The following is a 22,773-nucleotide window of genomic DNA, read 5'->3' on the forward strand; positions in this document are numbered from 1 at the left end:
TTCACCACAACAATATATAATAGTAGGAAGAGGTACTTATCCTATCATACAAGTATAAAGGGGGAATCATGGTGAGATTGCCATTGGGCTAAAAAAAATCAGGGAATTTTAATGAATTGTAAGGTCCATATAAGTATGATGTCAATTAAGGCTAAGGCAGTCTTGGGCTGCATTCATAAAGACATAGTGTTCAGCACTAGGGAGATAATAATTCTGTGGTACCCCAATCTTAGGTGGTACGGTAGATAGAGAGAGCATCAGGTCTGGAGTCAGGAGGACCTGAGTTCAAATCTGCTATTTGACCCTGAGCAAGTCACTTAACCCTGTTTTCCTCAATTCCTCATTTGTAAAATGAGCTCAAGAAAGAAATGGCAAACCATTCCAGTATCTTTGCCAAGAAAACTCCTAATGGGGGACAGCTAGGTAGCGCAGTAGATAAAGCACAGGCCCTGGACTCAGGAAGATCTGAGTTCAAATCCAGCCTTAGACACTTGACACTTACTAGCTGTGTGACCCTGGGCAAGTCACTTAACCCACGTTGCCCCGCCCAACCCAACCCCCCCCCTGAAAAAAAAAGAAAACTCCTAATGGAGTCACAGGGAGTCAGACATGACTAAAATGACTGAACAACTACACCCTTGTCAAACCAAACCACACCTGGAATATTGCATCTAGTTTTGGGAGTCACATTTTAGGGAGAACATTGATCCATATGTGTACAGAAGGGAGCAAACAGGATATTGAAAGGCTTTGAGTTCATGCCATAAGAGAACTGGTTGGAGGAATTTGGGGATTTTTAACCTCAAGATATTAAAAGTTGGTGGGGAGCAGGGAGAAAATGGGAAGGGACATGATTATTTTCTTCAAGTATTTAGGTACAAGAAGAATTTCATGTAATGCTTGGACCCCACTAGCAAAACCAGAAACATAGAGTGGAAGTTGCAAAAAAAGCCAATGTAGGCTTGAGATAAGGTTAAAACTGCCTGATAATTAGAGCTATCAAAAAATTAAATGAGCTGCCTTGGGGGGTAGGAAGCTATCCCTCACTGAAAGTCTTCAAGCAAAGATTAGATAATAATAATACTAATAGCGGGCATTTATATAAAACACTTCACAGATATCTCATTTTTTTCCCCTCACAACAACCCTGCAAGATCCCCACTTTACAGATGAGGAAGGCAAACTGAGGCAGACAAAAGTCAACTTACTTACCCAGAGTCACACAGATAGAAAGTTGTCTGAGGTGAGATTGGAATACAGTTCTTCCTGATTCCAAGGCCAGCTCTTTAATCCACTATGCCACCTACCTGCCTCTAATGATAGCTGAGGTAAGTTTTAAAGGGAATTCCTGTTCAGGTATTGATTTAAACTAGATAGCCACTGAGGGTTTTATACCTCTGCCATATCTTTGGTCTTTACCACAGATTCTTCTTATCACCAGTCATGCAAATCAATATCCTAAACAAGTTTCTTTATCTAAGATTGCCCTAATGGGAAGCTCTTGGTACTCTGTGAATTACCCTCCATTTTTAAGGTAACCACTTCTCAATTTTCCCTTATGCAATTGATAGTACCTTTAAAAGCATGCTTAAGTCTCCAAATGTTTATATGATTGCTCTTTTTTTTTAAAAAGATTTTTTTTAATTAAAAAAAAATTTTGCCCTCACTAGTCAAAAAATAGTTATATGCAAAAAGATCAAAAGGCTTCAAACTTGGCCTTTAATCACTTTTATGACCTTGAACTAGGTTTCTTTGCACTCACATTTTCTTCATTTTTTAATAAATAAAATTTTTCTCTCAGCCCCTTTAAACCAGGAGTTATTAATTTTTTTGTGTCATGGATTTCTTTGACAGTCTGGTGAAGAATAATACTACTGTGGTATAAATAATAATGTGGTCATAATTGAAGAAAATGCTATACTTTAGTTAGAGATTAGTGAAAATAAAGATGTATTTTTTTTCCTATCTCAGTTCACACACCCCATGAAATCTGTCAATCTTTGGGGGCGGGGGGATAGGGGAGTAGTATGTAAGGAACCCCGTTTGAACCATAAAACTGTTCATATATAAGTAAGTCATTATTCTACATTGTTCACAAGGTGATTTGAGACTTTATATTTCTGCCATGACTCATTTTTTATCCAAAAATCACTTTAAAAATACCTGAACGCTATATTTCTTCACCTATATATGTTAACAGTCTTTATTAAAACAAAATGCTTTTTCTAGTTTTGTTAGGCATCCTTCAAAGCTGTGGAAGTATTTTATATCTTTTCGCAGCTGATATAAATCTTTTGTTTTATGTAAAAATACTTTCCCTTTCCTTTCAGCACTAAGCTGCTCCATATGAATAGATCAGTATCTTAAATCTACCCCATACATGGCTGTGTGCCAGACTTGTGATATATTTTTTCACACAGCTAGTAAGTGTCAAGTATCTGAGGCCGGACTTGAACTCAGGTCCTCCTGAACCCAGGGCCGGGGTTTTATCCATTGCGCCACCTAGCTGCCCCTGTGATATATTTCTTGAACTCATTTATTTCATTCTTTTCTCCAGTTGGTCTATAATATACTCCAATGACAATATGTTTTTGTCTTCATTGACCTCTGCCCAAATCCTCTGCACTTCACGTCCTCACTCTGGACACTGCATTTTCTTGAATAAGTGTGCTTTTTTAATATAAATGCTACTACATACTCTTCTATCCCATTATTTCTATCTGATTTCTTTTGAATAATATATATCCACCCAGGTCCATAATCAAGTCTTGATTCTTATACCAGTAAGGTTCTGTGTTACCTATGAGTTCAAAATGTTCTAGTGTGCATTAGGAATTCTAGTTTATCTTACCCGTTATCTATAGTTCTTTGATTTTGTGTGCTAATCTAAAACTTTGTGCTTACTTATTGATTCCTTTCTTAGATTTTGTCTCCCACCAACTTCTGGGTGTCTCTACTACCTATAAATAAACTCATATTAGCAGCTCCTATTAAATTGCTGCATTTCACCTTCCTAAAAGGTTATAAGCTATCTAAAAAACACAAGGTACTTTTTAATTCAATAGCTAAAAATTGGTTCCTTGATTAAATTCTATCTGTTCCTGTTACTACCATTGTCTTGTCTCTCTCAAATCTCCCTATTCTTTTCCCCTGCTATTGGATGAAAATGGGACCAAGTAGATTCTTTCAGAGAGATTATGCATGGATAACAGAACAGAAGACTTGGCTAGAACTTGGACAGACTGTCTTTGTTTCTCAACACTGAATTATTTGGGTATCTTGCCCCACCTTGAACACCTGGAATAGTTCCTTCCTGTGTTTGCACAACTCAGGTGTTTCCTCACCTGAGGGGTACTGGGCAGACTGATACATCAGAGCATTGCATTGCATGCTTCTATCAATGGCATGCATAGAGGTTATCCAAGCTCAGTTTCTATCAATTAACAAACATTCACTAAGCACCTACTATATGCCAGGCACTGTGCTAAGTACTGGATGGTTAACTAGAATTAGACTTAGGTATTTAGATCACTCACTTTGGCTTTTTATTCCTAATTAGTAGCATCTACACTACATATCTGTAAGCCAAACATGTCATTTTAGAGAGCTATTGGTCCAAGTTCTCTTTCCATTTGCTGAGTGTGAGTGATAGATACAGTGTTAAGAACAAGAGGAACAAAGTCAGAAGATCTGAGTTCTAGTTCTGGAACCCTTCCTTAGTAGTTGCCTAATGTGGAACAAATCACAACGTCAGTGTTGTGTAGAGTATATATTTGACCATCTTTCTTTGCTTCCTTGTAGAACTGTTATGAAGATCAGATGTTAAATTGAAAGTGGTTTGAAAATTATTCAGGCTTTGTGTCAGGCACCAACATCTTCCAGAGGCTTGCCAAAATGATTAACACAAAAAGGAAAGCGAGAGACATGGTACCTGTTCTGTAGGCCCTTGTAGAAATCCAGAGTTGTCTTTTGAGCTACATATATTCAAATCAACAAGAAAAGTGACATTGTAGATATAAAGAGTATGGGGATAATTCAACAGGGAATATCCCCAAAATGTTATCATGGTAAGACTGGATGAGTCTAAAATGTTACTCAGCATATTGCAGCCATTGTTGTAAACAAACTTAAGGGCAAGATTTGAGTCAAGTGAATTAATGTGCATGCTAAGCATGTTAAGCCTTCTAAGGAGAAGAGAGAGCTTCCAGAATGATGTGAAGGAAAATGATCAGAATGAAGATAAAGGCACTTAGGTTCAGATGAAGTCTCAACCACCCTTACCCAGAGTAACTCTCCCTATGATGATGAATGGCAAGCAGACTGATCTGTTGGGACAAATCCCCTATGAATTCTTAGTTAAAATGACATAAAATAGGGGGCAGCTAGGTGGTGCAATGGACAAAGCACCAGCCCTGGGTTCAGGAGGACCTGAGTTCAAATCCTACCTCAGACACTTGACACTTACTAGCTGTGTGACCCTGGGCAAGTCACTCAACCCTCATTGCCCCCACAAAAAATGGCATAAAATAAATAATAAAGATTTGGGGATCGAGAGGGGGAAAAGAAAACTATTTCAATATCTTTGTCACCAACAATATCACCAAAAGGCTGGCCACCTGGTGATAAATTTGAGGGAGTCAAAGAACATCATGAAGACTGTATACTTAAGTGAAGAAGGATTGTGCCCTGTATTAGAAGAGAGAGTATCCCCTCTTATGACATCATAGATCTTTGAAGAAGTCACTGGCAAAAGTAACCAAACTTCATAATTTTTGACCCAATGATACCACTACTGGGCATTTACCAGAGTCCAAAAACAGAGAGAAAGGTTTTATACATGTATGCGTGCATGTATCTATATATGTTTATGTGTGTGGTGTCATCAAAGTCTTACTGTACGTTTAAGCTATTCAAGCTATCAAAACTTAAAACAGCACTAAGAATTTTGGGGACACCGTGTGTGTGTGTATGTGAACATATATCTACACACACATATGTAAACATAATAATAATTAGCATTTATATAGAACTTAAAGACTTTCAAAGTACTTTATAAAAAGTTCACTTTTCTCAAAACAACTCTGGGAGGTAAGTGCTATTATTATCCCCATTTATCAGACAAAGAAACTGAGACATACACAGATTAAGTGACTGGGCCAATGTTAGCTAGTAAATGTCTGAGAAGGAAATTAAACTCAAGTCTTCTTGAGACTAGTTCTAGGGCTCTATCCACTATACTACCTAGCTACCTCACCCCCTCTTAGTATATGTATATGTATACATATATAGACATATACATATGCACACATATAGACACACAACTTATCAATCCCTTTTTGTGGCAGCAACCGTGGCCCCTGTATTTAAAATTGTATCTTATTTTGGTTCTCTTGATCACACAGACACTCTCTGTCTCTGTGTCTCTGTCTCTCTCTGTGTCTCTGTCTCTGTCTCTCCTAATTAGTATAGTAAATATATAAGTAGCCCTTATAAAGTAACAGTAGCAAGAAGATTGCAAAGTCGAACCTAGAAGACATGTACAGATGGTCCCAAAGATCAAAGGAACATAATTTGCAAACTGTATCATATATTAACCAAAAATCACTTCCTAAGACTATAAACATTTTTTTTAAGTCCTTAACAACAAGGGGACCATAGGACTTCTAAGACTTCTACTAGGTAACCAGGTGGCACAGTGGATAGAGTGCAGCTCCTGGAGTCAGAAGAACTGAGTTCAAATCCCTTCTCAGACACTTACAAGCTCTGTGACCCTGTGCAAGTCACTTAACATTTGGTTGCCTCAACTATTAAATAGAGATCAGAATAGGACCAACCTTTCAGGATTTTTTGTGAAGATCAAATAACATAATATTCATAAAGCACCTGGCACATAGAAAGCACTATATAAATGCTTATTCCCTTCCCTCCTTCCCCCTACCCCCAGCCCTATTGGAAATACAGAAAGCTAGATACAAATTGTGAGGTAGAGAAAATTTGTCTTTACCTTCTTTTCACTCTTTTAGTACCTTGTTCTCTCTTATTGTTGCTTCTTCTCCCACCCTGTCAAGCGCCCAGTACTTGCATGATGATCAGTTCACCTCCCTAAAGAGCCCCACAAAGCCTATCCTCTCTAGATAGTGAGTCCCCTATGCTTTAAAACTTTACCTAGGAAAGAGATCTGGTGAATCTTATTAATTCAATGGTAACAATAACTGATAGATAAATGTCTTACTCCAACCCCAAGGGGGTATATCTGGTTTAAAAAAAAAGTCTTAACTGTTCCAAAGACTAACGATAAAAAATTCTATTCACTTCCAGAGAGAGAACTGATGAACTCTGAGTGCAGATTTAAACAATTTTTCCACTTTATTTATCTTGCCCTCCCCCTCCACCCATGGGTTAATGTGGAAACATGTTTTGCATAACTTCATATGTATAATAAGTATCATATTTCTTGCCTTCTCAATGGGTTGGGGTTGGGGTGAAGTGTATGTGGGGGGAGAGAGAATTTGGAACTAAAACCAAAAATGTTTTTTGTTTGTTTGTTTGTTTTTTTGTTTTTTTGGCGGGGCAGTGGGGGTTAAGTGACTTACCCAGGGTCACACAGCTAGTAATTGTCAAGTGTCTGAGGCCGGATTTGAACTCAGGTACTCCTGAATCCAGGGCCGGTGCTTATCCACTGCGCCACCTAGCCGCCCCCATCCAAAAATGTTTTTAATTTTTAAATAAAAAAAATTTAATTGTCTTAATTCAAAGGAATGAGTAGAATGATGAAAGACCCAGCTTCTTAATGAGTAGTAATTGGGACTGATTTTAAAACCTGCTCCAGTCAACACACATGACTTTTCTTCATTCAGGATAACTATGTAGATGTAAGAAATTAATTTGTAGACAGGAATAAATCTTGTCCAAATAGAAACATGCATCCAGTATCATCCAAGTTATAGTTCACACTCTCCACAAGTGCCTCAAAGAGTTTATATTCTTCTGGGAGCAGAGGGGAGAGAGGAAGCCAGGCACAGATACAACACACAAATAAGTAAATAGAAGTTAATTCAAAGAGAATTAGACTTAACTAGACCAATCAGGAACAGCTTCATAGAGGAGACAGCACCTCAGCCAAAGATGAATCTTGAAAGAAGAAAAGACTCAGAATGTGCATCCTAGGCATAGAAAGTAGGAGAAGAAATGCTAGGTTCGTAGAAATGCTTGTAGTATATAGTTTGTTTAGACAATAGTCCATAAGGGGAATAATGTGAAATAAAGGTAGGTTTGAAGAGCACTTGGAGAGGCTCTTCAATGTCAGGCCAAGGAGTTTATATTTTATCCTAAAGATAATACTTGAAGATACATACTAGAATACCATAATATATGAACATTTTTAAATTGTGGGTTACCCAAAGACCAGTGGAGCAATACATGATGGTTGGAATAGGCTGAAATGTATAATAAATGAGGAATTCTGTACCAAACACAGTATAAAAGATTATTTATGAACAAAAGGGAAGATGGGTCAGTGACCTTTAAAGAGTAAAAAAAAAGAATAGATAGACATGCCATGTTCTCCACTGGTATTTGTGTAATTTCAAGAGAGATAATGGAAGGTTCCCCAGCACATTGGGTAGACCACCTTGTGAAGTCTTTATGGGAAGACACAGAGAAGAGTAGCACAGGATAAAAAGGCACGGATATGTTGTGGTCTACACTATGGAGAGGAGGGTCGATATTGTTGATATCATTGATCTATTGCTTTTCGCCGATGATGCCACACTTGCCTGTCACTCAGAGCGTGAATTGCAGACCTTGATGGATCACTTTTCCCAAGCTTGCACAGATTTTGGCCTAACCATTAATCTTAAAAAGACAAAAGTCATGTGTCAGAGTGCTATGTCACCTCCATTGATACACATTGGTAGCTACCAGTTGGATGTCGTAAGCCAATTCTCGTATCTTGGCTCTATTGTCAATGACAATTTGTCACTTGATTCTGAGATCAATCAGAGGATTGGGAAAGCTACTTCAACCATGGCTAAGCTTGCCAAGTGTGTCTGGGCAAACAGTAAACTGACAAGACAAACCAAATTTGCCGTCTATAGAGCATGTATCCTGAGTACTTTACTGTATGGCAGCGAAACATGGACTACATATACTAGACAAGAGAAGAAGCTTAACAGCTTCCACATGCGCTGCCTTCAGCGCATCCTTGGCATATCTTGGTCAGATAGGATCACCAACACAGAAGTGTTCCAATGCGTACAACTTCCAAGCATCTACACACTACTGAAACAAAGACAGCTGCACTGGCTCGGTTATGTGCACCGCATGCAAGGCAGGCGCAATCCTAAAGACCTACTCTATGGTGAGTTAGCCTCAGGCCAAAGACCTGCTGGACACCCCCAGATTCGCTACAGAGATGTATGCAAGCGAGACTTGAGGGCTCTGGGAATAGACATCAGCAGCTGGGAGGAGATGGCCAAGGACCTCGCCTGATGGAGTTCAGTACTCAGGAGCAGCTTTTGTGCAGCTGAGATGGGCCTCCAAGCTCTGGAGGAAGAAAAACAAATGAGATGCAGGAACCAACAGGCAACAGAGAGTGCAGTTTTCCAATGTTCTCCTTGCGGCAGGAGCTGCGGCTCCCGTATCAGACTGCACAGCCACACTGTGGCCTGTGGCTCTTCAAGGTGCTGATCCATGGTGATCTGTGACTTGTGGAAGCCTACTACTACTACTATTGAATTATCAAGATATTAGTCTTTCTGTACATTTTCTACCATCATCTTTGATACTTCTGTATTTATGTTGACAAGCCCTTAAATAGACATCTTAACCACATAATTTACCAGTCTCTTCAACTCCAACAACCTTCTTCCCAAGCCCACTTCAGACCCATGTCTTTAAATGCCTTTCCCACCAGGATATGAAATTCAATATGTTCAAAGCTTAGTTTATCATTCATATTTCCCCTGAACCTTCTATTCCTTCTGGTTCTGCCTATTTCACTCTGCATTAGTTCATATGTCTTCTCATACTTCTCTGAATTCTACTTATTTATAGTTTCTTATAGGGAAATCATATTCTATTACATTTGTGTTTCACCATTTATTTAGCCATTCACCCATTTATGGGCATCTACTTTGTTTCCATTTCTTTACTACCACAAAAAGTGCTGCTAAGAATTTTAGTATATTACAGGACCTTCCTCTAGGTCAAATGGTATGACATGTTAAGTCTCTTTTAAAAACATTATTGCAATTTGCTTTCCATAGGGTTGGACCAATTTATAACTCTCCCAACAATACATTAGTATACTGGTTTTTCCACAACTTCCTTCAATAGAATATTCACATCTGTACTCTGCAAATTTTCTGAGTAAGAGGTAAAATCTCAGAATTGTTTAAATTTGCATTTCCCTTAGTAGTAGTGATTTGTAACATTATTCATCTTATTGCTAATAGTTTGCCATTCTCCCTTTGAGAGCTTTTGGTTCATGTTCTTTGATTCCTTATCCATTGGGGAATGGCCCATATCTATTTCTTTAGTTCCTGTATCTTGAGTATTTGACTTTTGGAGATATTTGATGCAAAGATTTGTTCCCCCAGTCAATGACTAACTGCCCTTCTTATTGTCCTTATATTAACTGCCCTGCTCCATTGATTTTTTTTTTCATGGGAACCCTTTTTCTATTTATATCTTTTGTTTTTCTATCATCTTCATTTTCAAATAGACCCTTCCCCATCCCTAAGAGAACCATTCTAAGTAACATAAAGTGTGAAAAGGAAAGAAACAGAGGAAAAAAGCAAGATAGATGAACGAAGAAACACAGCAACTACTTCTGACTGTATGTATAACGTTCCACACCGAAATCCCATATCTCTCCAAAAAAGGGAGAGATTTGCATTTTTTCCTTTCTTCTTTGGCAAAGCTTAATGATTATAATTATGTAGCATTTAATTCTGTTCTTTCCATTTATATTGTTGCTGTTATTATGTATATTGATCCATTGATTTACATTTCTATTTATTAACTAGTACCACATATTTTTAATGATCATTCTTTTATAATATAATTTGAAGCCTAGAAGAGCTATTTCTTCTTTATTCATAATTTCATCCTCATTCATATCTTGCCACTGGATCCAGATGGCTCCGGAGGAGAGAATGAGGCTGCTGACTTTGCACAGCCCTCCCTCACTTAAATCCAATTCACTGCAAGTCATGACATCACCTCTGGATGTCATGGTCCTCTTTGAGAACCAAGGACAAACAACAACAATTTTGACTATTTTCCTTGAAATTCTAAACCTTTTGATTCTTCAAATGAATTTTGTTATTGCTTTGTAGAGCTTTATAAAATGCCTACCTGGTAGTTTAATTGGTATGACATTATGTTTATAAATTAATTTAGGTAGTTTTATTATTTTTATAATATTATCTTGGACCAACCATGAGCAATGTCTATTCCTCCAGTTATTTAAATCATCTTTTATTTCTTTAAGGAGCATTTCATAATTGTAATTATATGAGCTTTGACTGCTTGCTTTTGGTTCCAGATATACTTCCTTATCACTTTAAAAATGTTCCTTCTATATCTATGCTTTGTAGTGTATTTGGTGTAACTTAATGTTATCTTTTGTCAACATTTTGGATGAATATATAAATGTAATTGTGTGGATTTGACTATTTTTGGTTTTTATATGATTGATTATGTTAACTGTTTTTCTAAGGTTGAATAATTTTGGGATGCCTGGTATAAATCTGAAATTTTTTTCTATAATTTTATTTAGAATTTTTACCTCAATTTTCATCAGTGATATTGGTCTGAATGTTGGTATCAAATATGGTATAAAATAGAAATATTTATACATCCAAGTTGCTCACTGGTATCACAGAAAATATCCAACAGAGAGTCCAAAAAAAAATCTACTTATAAGAAGGAGCTCCAAATGCTCTTTTTTGCATATAGTATTGTACTAATTGCATTATTACATATTACCTATAAGATCAAAAACAAAACTTAGCATTTAAAGCTCTTCATTACCCAGCCCTTTCCTACCTTTCCAGCCTTCTTATGTATTACTCCCTTCCCCTGATTCTACAATCTAGCTCCAGTTGCCTACTTGCAATAACTTTCGTACAATGCTCCATCTCTATCTCATCTATGCCTTTGTACTGGATGGCCCCCATCTCTGTCATTCTCTGCCCCTTCACCTCTACCTCTTCATTTCTCTGGCTTCCTTCAAGATGGTTCAAATTCCACCTTCTCTGGGAGGCCTGTCCCAGTCTTCTCAGTTGCTAATGCCTTCCTCTCTCATACTGCCTTCCACTTGCCTTTTAAATATCTAGTTATTTAAATGTTGTCTCCAGAATTAGAATGTGAGCTTCTTCAGGCCTAGGCCTATTTTTACCTCGCTTTTATTTATAGCCTTAGTGATTATCATGGTGCATGGCACATAGTAAACACTTCATAAATATTTGTTCATTGACTTCATTGAATCCTGAAATATTACAAAGCTTCTTCAGGGAAATTTGCAACAAGGTAAAACAGGGCAGGTCAGTGGCACAGTGGGTAGAGTGCTGGGCCTGAAGTCAGGAAGACTTCAAATATTATTCAAATTTGGTTTCAAACATTTACTAGCTGTGTTTTCCCGGCCAAGTCACTTAATTCTGTTTGCCTCAGTTTCCTCATCTGTAAAGTGAGGTGAAGGAATAGTATCTTTGCCAAGAAAATTCTCCAAAGGGATCATGAAGTCTGACACAACTGAAAAAGACTAAACAACAACCACAAACAGATTGGTATAGCAATTCATATTGACACATCAAAGCGGATGAAAAACATTTTTTGAAATTATGACTTTTAGTTGAACAAATAATAACACATATAACTTGGACAGGTAAGGAAGGTAAATTGTAAATCTTCATAACTAAGGAGATTGGGCTTGAACATATTTAGGAAATGTACATTACTTTCAATGAACTTAACCCTCTCATTGCCAAAAACAAAAACAAAAATTCTACCTCTTTTATGTAGATATTCTTAAAGTGATATTTTTGCATGGAACACCGAAATCCTCAAAGAATCAGAATTATAATTAATTGAAATGGCAATGGAAAATGCATGGGACAAATAGTGAGCTGCAACAAGATATTACCCTTAGTGACTTGAGTAGAAGAAGTGGTATATACAACATTATCAGTTACTTGTAAGATCAGAAGAAGAAATATATTAGTTAAGAAAAACAACAGCTAACCAGCCCAAGTTATACTGTGGTAGCTTAGAGATATGAAAGGACCTGAAAAGGGCTTCAGTATGCCTATGGGGAGATAGATATGCTGTGGGAAACATATGGAAAATGTGGACAAGAATTTCACAGATATGGAGAAGTTTTTATTTGTGTAGGTAGAGAAAGTTTCCACATGGGTGAAATAATGAATGCACCAAAGTAAGAAAATATTATTTGTATATATTTCACATTCCCCTATAAGACTATAAGGTCTATAAAAGTATAGACTGTATCTTATCTAAATTTTGTATCTATCTTGGCATAGTAAGGGTTTAATAAAACATGAATTCAATAAATGAATGAATATAAGAAAAGCTACAATTCTAGATACAAATATCCCTGGAAAGGGAGAAAATTTTCAAGGAAAAGTAAGAAAAGCAGTAATATATTTTCCTCCCCATAAAAGCATTTTATTATTTTCTAGTTACATGTAGAGATAGTTTTCAACATTCTGGGGGGGGGAGGCAATTGGGGTTAAGTGACTTGCCCAGGGTCACACAGCTAGTAAGTGTTAAGTATCTGAGGCCAGATTTGAACTCAGGTCCTCCTGACTCCAGGGCTGGTACTCTATCCACTGTGCCATCTAGCTGCCCCTCAACATTTGTTTTTATAAGATTTCTAGTTTCAAATTTTTCTCCCTCCCTCCCCTCTCCCCAAGACAGCAAGTAATCTGATATAGGTTATATTTGTGCAATCATATTACTAAACATATTTCTGCATTAGTCATGCTGTGAAAGAAGAATCAGAGCAAAAGGAAAAACCTCAAAAAAGAAAAACAACAACAACAAAAACAATAGAAATAGTATGGTTCAATGTGCATCTATATTCCACAGTTGTTTTTTTCTGGATTTGGAGAGCATTTTCCATCATGAGTCTTTTGGAACTATCTTGGACCATTGTATTGCTGAGAAAAATCAAGTCTATCACAGTATCAGCATATAATGTTGATACCGTGTACAATGTTCTCTTGGTTCTTCTCATCTCACTCAGTATCAGTTCATGTAAGTCCTTCCAGGTTTCTCTGAAATCTGCCTGCACATCATTTCATACAGCACAATAGTATTCCATTACATTCATATACTACAACTTGTTTAACCATTCCCCAGTTGATGGGCAACCCCTCAATTTCCAACTCCTTGCCGCCACAAAAAGAGCAGCTATAAATATTTTTGTACATGTGGGTCCTTTTCCCTTTTTTATGATCTCTCTTGGGGAAAAGACCTAATAGTGGTATTTCTGGGTCAAAGGGTATGTACAGCTTTATAGCCCTTTTGGCACAATTCCAAATTGCTCTCCAGAATGGTTGGATCAGTTCACAGCTCTACCAACAATGCATTAGTGTTCCATTTTTTCCACAGCTTCTCCAACACTTATTATTTTCCTTTTTTTGTCATATTAGCCAATCTGATAGGTGTCAGGTGGTACCTCAGAGTTGTTTTAATTTGCATTTCTCTAATCAATAGTGATTTAGAGCATTTTTTCATATGGCAAGTGTGAGATTTAAAATTGGATATTAGATCATAAATCTCCCCTACTTAACCTTTCCCTTAATTTATTACCAAAAGCTTCTTCCATTCCAGCCATCGTGACATTCACACAAGAGATAGCTTTGATTTCTTCATCAGAAAACTACCTGTTCATATCCTTTGACCATTTCTCAATTGGGGAATGACTTGGATTCTTATAAATTTGATTTAGTTCCCAATATATTTTAGAAATGAGGCCTTTATCAGAAATACTGGCTATAAAAATTGTTTCCTAGCTTTCTGTCTCCCTTCTAATTTTGGATGCATTGCTTCTGTTTGTACAAAAACTTTTTAATTTAATGTAATCAAAATCATCCATGTTGCATTTCATAATATTCTCTGTCTCTTGTTTGGTCATAAACTGTTCTCTTTTCTAAAGATCTGAGAGATAAACTATTCCTTCCTCTCCTAATTTACCTAGAGTATCACCTTTTATGTCTAAATCATGTACCCATTTTGACCTTATTTTAGTCTATGCATAGTTTCAAAGCAGTAATATCTTTTAAAAAATATTTAAGGAAACATAGTTCAGCAGAAAGGGCACTGGACTAAAAGTCAGGAGGCCTTGGTTCTAATCTTAGTCCTGCTTCTAACTAACACTATTTTCCTTTGGGCAAGTCATGAATTCAATTTCTTCAGCTGTAGAATGATCAACTAACTTAACTAACCTCATTTTCTTTTAGGAGAGTGGCATTAAGGGGAAAGTTCCTAAGAATTCAAGCTCTCCAAAAATGGAATGTATTGCCTTAGTGGGTAGGTTCTTCCTCATTTGAGGACTTCAAGAAAAAACTGGATGACCACTTCTCTGGAATACTTTAGAGAGGATTCTTCAGCTAAGTATAAGACAAAAATGGCTTCTTCAGCGACCTTCCAACTCTGAGATTTTGTGAAAGAACAAAGTTGAACAACATGATATCTAAAATTCCTTTTAGTGTCTAATTGCTCAAAATATTAGTTAGAACTTGACTTTTTTGCATCTATTTCCTCATATTCCTTTGGAAAGGAAGTGACTTAGCTAATACCAGCGAATTCCAGCTAATTCCTTATCTTTCAAAGCAAAACCTCTTCATTACAAACGCTATTTTTGTTTTTTAGAGTATTATTTTTGGAACACCAGCGCTGCTCAATTCATGCCAGTTATGTCTGAATATCTGAAAGATGCAAGCGATATGGCATGTGATACCCTATAAGCTATATTATTTGTCTGAATTGCCTCTAAATCCAAATCCTCCCTAACTTTGCCAAGAGACTTGGACACAGTCACTCTGGCTGCTCTCAGTAAAGTTGTGTGTGAAGAGAAACCATTCCTCCACCCCCAAACCCTCCAGGTCCAGGTCTTTGCACATTCCTGGTCTTAGTAAAGAGCACCTCCTTTCTGACATACAGCTTATTTTCAGTACTTACATTTGATTCACCCAGCTCTTTCTTTAATGAAAATGGAGGTCATTGCCAGAAGTTCCATTTCACTGATTTACTTTTTTAGTTAATGAGATTTGAGCAAGTCATAGAATAATATTGCTGCTGCTGATAATAATAATAACAATAATAATTGTAATAATAATAATACAGTTCCCTACAGTCACAGGCCACACATTTGAGAAAGACTAACACTCCAAACTTTATTAAATTCTGATTTTTGTTTTTTAAATCTTCTTCTCTTCCTTGCAATTTAACACCCCTAAAAGAAGGAAAAACACAGGAAGGTTTTCTGGCGGGTGATCAGTAATCTGAGTTGTTGGTTAGATAAAAGCCATCCAGAAGAACTCTGTCCAAGGATTTTCAGGGTGCTCTCAAATTCCTTACTCTATCTCAAGTCAAGTTGTTTTATAAAATATGTTTGGAAAAACTGGCTCAGGAGTCAAATTAAAAAACAACAACAACAGCAATTTCCTCATTTTCCAAAAGCAATCACTCACGCACATTGGACCTATATTCAATCCATGTTAATACATCTTTTCCTTAATCACAAGCTATTACAAATTCCTGAAATGAAGAACTCCTTTTCCCCAGATGTGCGGCACTAAGCCAGGGATTCTCAATCTATGATTGTTCATGAAGCATTTTTATAGTGCAAAAGGTTTCCCAGACCACCTATACTGACTTGAACTCCTTGAATTTAAGAGCCAGAAGAGTCTTGGAGATCTTTTCATTCAATGTCTTTTTTATACTAATGATTCTGGCTAAGGTAATGAAACTGGTTATTGGAAAGGTCCAAATTAATGTTCCAACGTCCTGACTCCAAGGCCCATGCACTTGCCACTACATAAGCCAGTCTCTCAAGACAGCGTTTTGCATCTCTTTTCAGCATTTCTTTTTTTGGGGGAAGGGGGGGGGGCAAAGCAATGAGGGTTAAGTGACTTGCCCAGAGTCACACAGCTAGTAAGCGTCAAGTGTCTGAGGCTGGATTTGAACTCAGGTCCTCTTGAATCCAGGGCCAGTGCTTTATCCACTGTGCCACCTAGCTGCCCCCTTGCATCTCTTTCCGATAAAAAATGAGACATTTTATCCTCACGACAACCCTGGGAGGTAGATGTTATTATTATTCCCATCTTACATGTGAGAAAAATGAGAAAGATAGGTCAAGTGACTTGTCCATGGTCCCATAATTTGTCTAAAGTCAGATTTGAATGCAGATCTTCTTAACCCCAGGTCCCACACTCTATCTACTGAACCAGTCGACTGCCTCTAAAGTGGGTCTTATCAGTGGTACTTTCATAAGTCTGATGAGTTGAGTTAGCTCCCCCATCCCTTCTCCTAACCCATAAGAGACAAAGGATCTTTATCTAAGAACTCTTCCATCTAGGGAAATAGCAACACAAGAACCAGCCCCAGGTGGTCAGATTCTTGCCAGGACAACATTGATTCATATGAATGAATGGAGAGCCAGTCTCCCAACAGTGTAGGTCTAGAGGTTTCTGAGTCACCTACCCTCTGGGCACTTCTGCAACTCAGCCCATCATATCTTTCTCAATATATTGCCTTGTGAGAATGGGATAAGGGCCAGGCCAGCTTTCTACCCTTGGTACCAGCCACAGCGGCCCTTTATGAGTTACTGGCTCAGGGCAAGGGAGGGAACTTCATTTGTTTGTAAATATTTGTTTGAATGTTGTTCCCCATATTGGACCTTGAGCTCCTGGAGAAAAGGATTGCTTTTCTTTGTAACCTCCAGTGCTTAGCAGAGTTCCTAGCATATAATAGGTGCTTAGTTTATTGCCTTACTGACTGAATTAGGACTCACAAAAGCCATTTGCCTGGATTTTTACCTCATCTGACTTGGGCCTTACTGTTTCCCTTTCAGCTCAGAGTTTAAGGGCAAACCCCTCTTTGGGTTCAGCCTCTATCCTTCAAGTCCTGCTTTTCCATATCCCTTACCATACCTCTTGTTGAACAGGACTAGACCCAGATGGTTCTGGGGGAGAGAGTGAGGCTGGTAACTTTGCACAGTCCTGCCTCACTTAAATCCAATTCTCTGCAAGTCATGACATCACCTCCCTGATGTCATGGTCCTCTTCAAGAACAAAGGACAAACAACCTCTTCTTGACCACAGTCAGGCATCCCCACTTCACTGTCAATACTAAGGCCACAATAGGGTTACAGGACGCCTTGGTGAGATGCCTTCAGTCTAGACCAGGGTTTCTCAACCTTCTTATGTCACAGACACTTCTGGCAATCTGGTAAAGTGTATGGATCTCTCCTCAGAATACAGGTACCCCTATACATTACAGGGTGGGAGGGATGGCTGTTAGGGGCATGGTGCCACTTCGATCTGGAAAATCCCCCTAACATTTTTTGGCCCTCCCTTCGTACCAGAGAAGAAATCTGAATTTTTAAAAAATTTTTTCTTTTATGGGGTATTTACAGTACTTTGTTATAAAATTTGGGTTGATATTATATAATGTTATATATATATATATATGTATGTATGTATTTTATTCATTTCCAAGTTTCTAAATTTTTTTCTCTATGTCATCTGCTGGCTTTTGAGTGTCATCCCCGGCTTCCACAAAACTCCCCCAAATTCCCATTTAATTTCTTATGCCAACTTACAATATATCAAAACCTCAATAAGGAAAGTCATGATGTAGAAGGGATAACTGTAGTGTTTTTAAATGCATAAAATAGAATACACAGGATTACAAAGGAAACTAATGATATTTAAATAGAGTTGTCTTTTTTTTTTGTAGGGCAATGAGGGTTAAGTGACTTGCCCAGGGTCACACAGCTAGTAAGTGTCTAGTGTCTGAGACCAGATTTGAACTCAGGTCCTCCTGAATCCAGGGCCAGTGCTTTATCCACTGCACCACCTAGCTGCCCCCAATTTTTTTAAAAACAAGTTCATAGATACCAGGTTAAGAACCCCATGTCTAGAATCATATAGGAGACCAGTTCCAGGTTTGTTTTTTTTAATTATTATTTCATTTTATTTTGAACTTCACAAATGTCACATGAGATAAGCATTAGAGGCAAATAGGGCAGTGGATAGAGTACTGGACCTGGAGTCAGGAAAACCTGAGTTCAAGTCCGGCTCCAGACATTTAACTAGCTATGTGATCCTAGCCAAGTAAATCATTTATTTGTCTTCCTCAACATCTTCATCTGTAAATTGCAACTACCTCCCAGGGTTGTTGTGAGGATTAAATGAGATATATTTATAAGGTGCTTTGCAAACCTTAAAGCACTGGATAAATGCTAGCTATTACTTTTATTGTTATTATTATTATTTCTATATGTAACAGTGTCTACCTCAGCCCCTACTGTCTGAAGGCCAGATGTGTTGCTCCTTCCCCCTAGGATTCTCCAATACTTTTTTTAATAAAGTATTTTATTTTATATTTTCCTGTTACATGTAAAGATAGTTCTCAACTTTTGTTTATACAAGCTTTCCAGTTTCAGATTTTTCTCCCTCCCTCCCCTCCCTCCCCCCCTCCCCTAGACAGCACATAATCTGATATAGGTTTTATATATATATACACATATACATATACATACACACATAATAACATCAAACATATTTCTGCATTAGTCATGTTATAAGAGAAAAGAGCAATGATGAAAAACCTCAAAATAGAAAAACAACAGTACCCAAAACAAAAGAAATAGTATGGTTCATTCAGCATCTATACTCCACAGTTCTTTTTTTTTTCCCTGGATTTGGAGATCCTCTTCTATCATGAGTTCCCCGGAACTCTTCTGTATCATTGCATTGGTGAGAAGAATATAGTCCATTACAGTAGATCAACACACAATGTTGATGATACTGTGTACAATGTTCTTCTGGTTCTGCTCATCTCACTCATCATCAGCCCATGCAAGACCCTCCAGGTTTCTCTGAGCTCCTCCTGCTCATCGTTTCTTACAGCACAATAGTATTCCATTGCATTCATATACCACAACTTGTCCAGCCATCCCCCAATTGATGGGCATCACCTCAACTTCCAATTCCTTGCCACCACATAAAGAGCAGCTATAAATATTTTTGTACATGTGGGTCCCTCTCCCCTTTCCATGATCTCTTTGGGAAAAAGACCCAAACGTTCTCCAATACTTTTAAGGGAGTTAGAGACTTACTGACCCCTCTGCTATTGGCCCCAGTCCCCACATCGTGTCTTCCCTCAATTTTAGGGGTCCCTTGCACCCCAGTTATAGTTAACCATCGGGCAGATAAATTAACTTTTCTATACAAAGGGACATTTTACTCCAAAGCTGTAACTAAAATAAACATACAAACACCCCTACCCCCCCAACCCCTCCACTGAGACAATATCTGGAGGGAATACTCTCTCCCTACACCATTCCAAGCTCTGGGGAGGGGAAGGGGATTAACTTCATCATTTAGCTCAATTCATACGTAGCACAATCCCAGCGAGGCCAAAGCTCACCTTCGGTTTGAGTCCTGGGCACTCTAGCTTCTTGGGGCTTCCCTGCTAGAGCTGGATGAAACATCTTGCTTGGAACCCTCCAAAGTCACCATGGCTTGATTCCAGGTTTGAGGATTCCAGCGCCCATTTCTTGGGGCTGTGGACCCTAAAAGAGAGGAGGGCGAGGTAGTCGTTCCCCTCACCAGCTCATGCTGAACATGAGCTATTTCTCACATACTGATATGAATATGAATCATATGCAACTTACTTCTTCCTCCAATTATACAACCAATTCAATGTTATCTTTAAAACTATCTTGCTTGTCTGTGTTTCCTATTGAACTTCCTTCTGTTCTAATCTGTTCATTTTTTTAAAAAATTCTTCAATGACCATCTTTCTGTCCTTTTTTGTAATCCTATCACTTGTTCAGTTCTCCCCCACAATTCCCACTACCTAAACTGAAAGAAAAACAAAATCCTCCTTATCAAATATGCATAGTCAAATAAAACAAATCCCCACATTTTCCACGTCTATAAATAAATGGCTTATTCTGCACTTCGAGTTCATCACCTCTCTGTCCAGAAGTGAGTAGAATGTTTCATCTCCAGTTCTCTGAAATGGTAATTGGTCATTGCATTGAGTAGAATTCTTAAGTTCTTCTAGTTGTTATTATATACATTCATCTTTGCATTCTGCTCACTTCATCTTGCATCAGTTCATACAAATCTCCCCAGGTTTATCTGAAACTGTGTTTCATAATTTCTTATAGTACAACAATATTCAGAGTCCAAATAAAAGAGGGAATCTCTGTAGGTGGTGAGGAGGTAATGCAGATGTTCTTTTTTGACTACAACATGGTGATGACTATAGCAAGCCACTTACTATGTACCAGGCACTGTGCTAGGCACTGTAAATATAAAAAGAAACATTTCGTACTTAGAAAGGGATCAGTATTTTAATAGAGAGTCTCAAGTAGATAAAGAATGCCCATAATCCAGACTATGATATGCAGTTAAATGGAAAGTCCATAGAGCTTATCAACTATTCTATATATCTTAAACAAGCACTATGAATAAACTATAAACTGGGCTCAGAATTGAAGAGAAAGAGGAAGAACAAACTGGATTACAACTGGGAAATTGCAGAGTGCATTTAATGAACCCAAGCTTATCCCTGAAACAAAGACCCATGTTTTAAATACCAGTATCATCCAATGACACCGTATGGCTATGAAACATATTAATAACAGTCTTTTCAAAGAATTAAAGTTGTGAGCAACCCAAAGGACATCTGAGAGGCCTGCAGTGAGTGTGAATGGGGTGCCACATTTTTCTAATAAAGAACTGCACAGGAGAAGTGGCATAAAGGATGCCATTTTGTAGATATATAACCAGAAAAAGAGATGGACTGGCCATGTAATGATAATCAGGCATACTTTTTAAAATTAATTTTTTTCAAATAACAAAAATTGATTTTCTCTTCCTCCCAACCCCCTCTACCATTGGGAGAAAAATAAAAACAAAATCCTCATAATAAATATGCACACTCAAGCCAAAAAATTTCCCTATTGGCTACATCCAACAAAAATAAGTCTCATTCTGCACCCTGAATCCATCACCTCTTTCAGGAGGTGGGTAGCATGCTTCATTATTAGTTCTCTGGAATTATGGTTTATCATTGTATTGATTAAAGTCTTTAAGGTTTTCAAAGTTGTTTGTTTTTATAGTGTTGTTTCTACTGTATAAATCATTTTCCTTGTTCTTCTCACTTCACTCTGCATTAAGTCATATGAGTCTTCCCTTATTTCACTATTTCTCCTATTTTACTGAAATCATCTTTTTCAACATTTCTTATGGCAATATAGTACCTTCATTTATCATAAAATGTGTTTAGCAGTTCCCCGACTGATGGGTACCCTCTTTGGTTTCTAGTTCTTTACTGTAACAAAAAGATCTGCTATAAATATTTTTTAATCTATGGGTCCTTTTCCTTTGATCTATTTGAGGTATAAGCCTAGTAATGGTATCTCTGGAGTCAAAGAGTAGGTATAGTTTAGTAAATTTGGGGGCATTGTTTCTAAATTACTTTCTAGAATGACTGGACCAAGTTGTATCTCCACAAAATTCATTAATGTACCTGTGTTCCCACAGACTCATTGAAATAATCTCTTTTTTCTATTTATTATTTTATTTTTTCCCAATTACATGTAAAAATAATTTTTAATATTTTTTTAACTTGGAGTTCCAAATTTTCTTTGTCTTTCCCCTTGCCCCTCCTTGAGAAGGCAAGCAAATTTGATATAGGTTATACATATGCAGTAATACAAAATATATTTCCATATTGGTCATGTTGTGAAAGAAAACACAGACAAGAGGGAGACATAGAGGGCATAAATGTGAGTTGACTATAATGGGATGCATTTTTTTTAATTAGGAGGAAATGAGAAAAATGAGAAAGGGATGCACAAGGAGAAGGGGGAACAGAGAGGCAGAATGGGGTAAATTATTTCACATTAAAAAGGTACAAAGGAGTTTTTACCATGGAGGGGAAGATGGGGGACATGGTGAGTAGGAGAAATAATTGAATATTACTCTCACCAGGATTGCCAAAGAAGAAATAACATACACATTCAGTTGGGCATAGAAATCTATCTAACTCTACAGGAAAGTAGAAGGGGAAGGGGATAAGAGAAGGTTCAGGGACCTGATAGAAGGAAGGGTGGATTGGGGAAAGTGGTAGTCAGAAGCAAAACACTTTTGAGGATAAAAGGAAATAAACAGTAATCATAACTTTGGGGAAAATATGCAGCAAGTTTCTCTGATAAAGGCCTCATTCTCAGATATATACAGAGATCTGAGTCAAATTTATAAAAATAAAAGCCATTCCCCTATTACTAAATGGTCAAAGGATATGAAAAGGCAGTTTTCAGATGAATTCATCAAAGCTATATATAGTCATATAAAAATATTCTAAATTGCTATTGATTAGAGAAATGCAAATTAAAACAACTCTGAAGTACCACACCACAACTATCAGATTGACTAATATGACAGGAAAAAAATGACAAATGTTGGAGGGGATGTGGGGAAAGTGAGACACTAATGCACT

General features: G+C 37.5%; 1 pseudogene; it reads right to left on the bottom strand.

Moving 5' to 3' along the window:
• The window catches only part of LOC122755161, a 152,748-nt pseudogene that overhangs the window by 58,387 nt on the left and 71,588 nt on the right, over window positions 1–22,773 (bottom strand).

This window comes from Dromiciops gliroides, chromosome 4 (genome assembly GCF_019393635.1).
Source record: "Dromiciops gliroides isolate mDroGli1 chromosome 4, mDroGli1.pri, whole genome shotgun sequence".
Classification (NCBI taxonomy): Eukaryota; Metazoa; Chordata; class Mammalia; order Microbiotheria; family Microbiotheriidae; genus Dromiciops; species Dromiciops gliroides.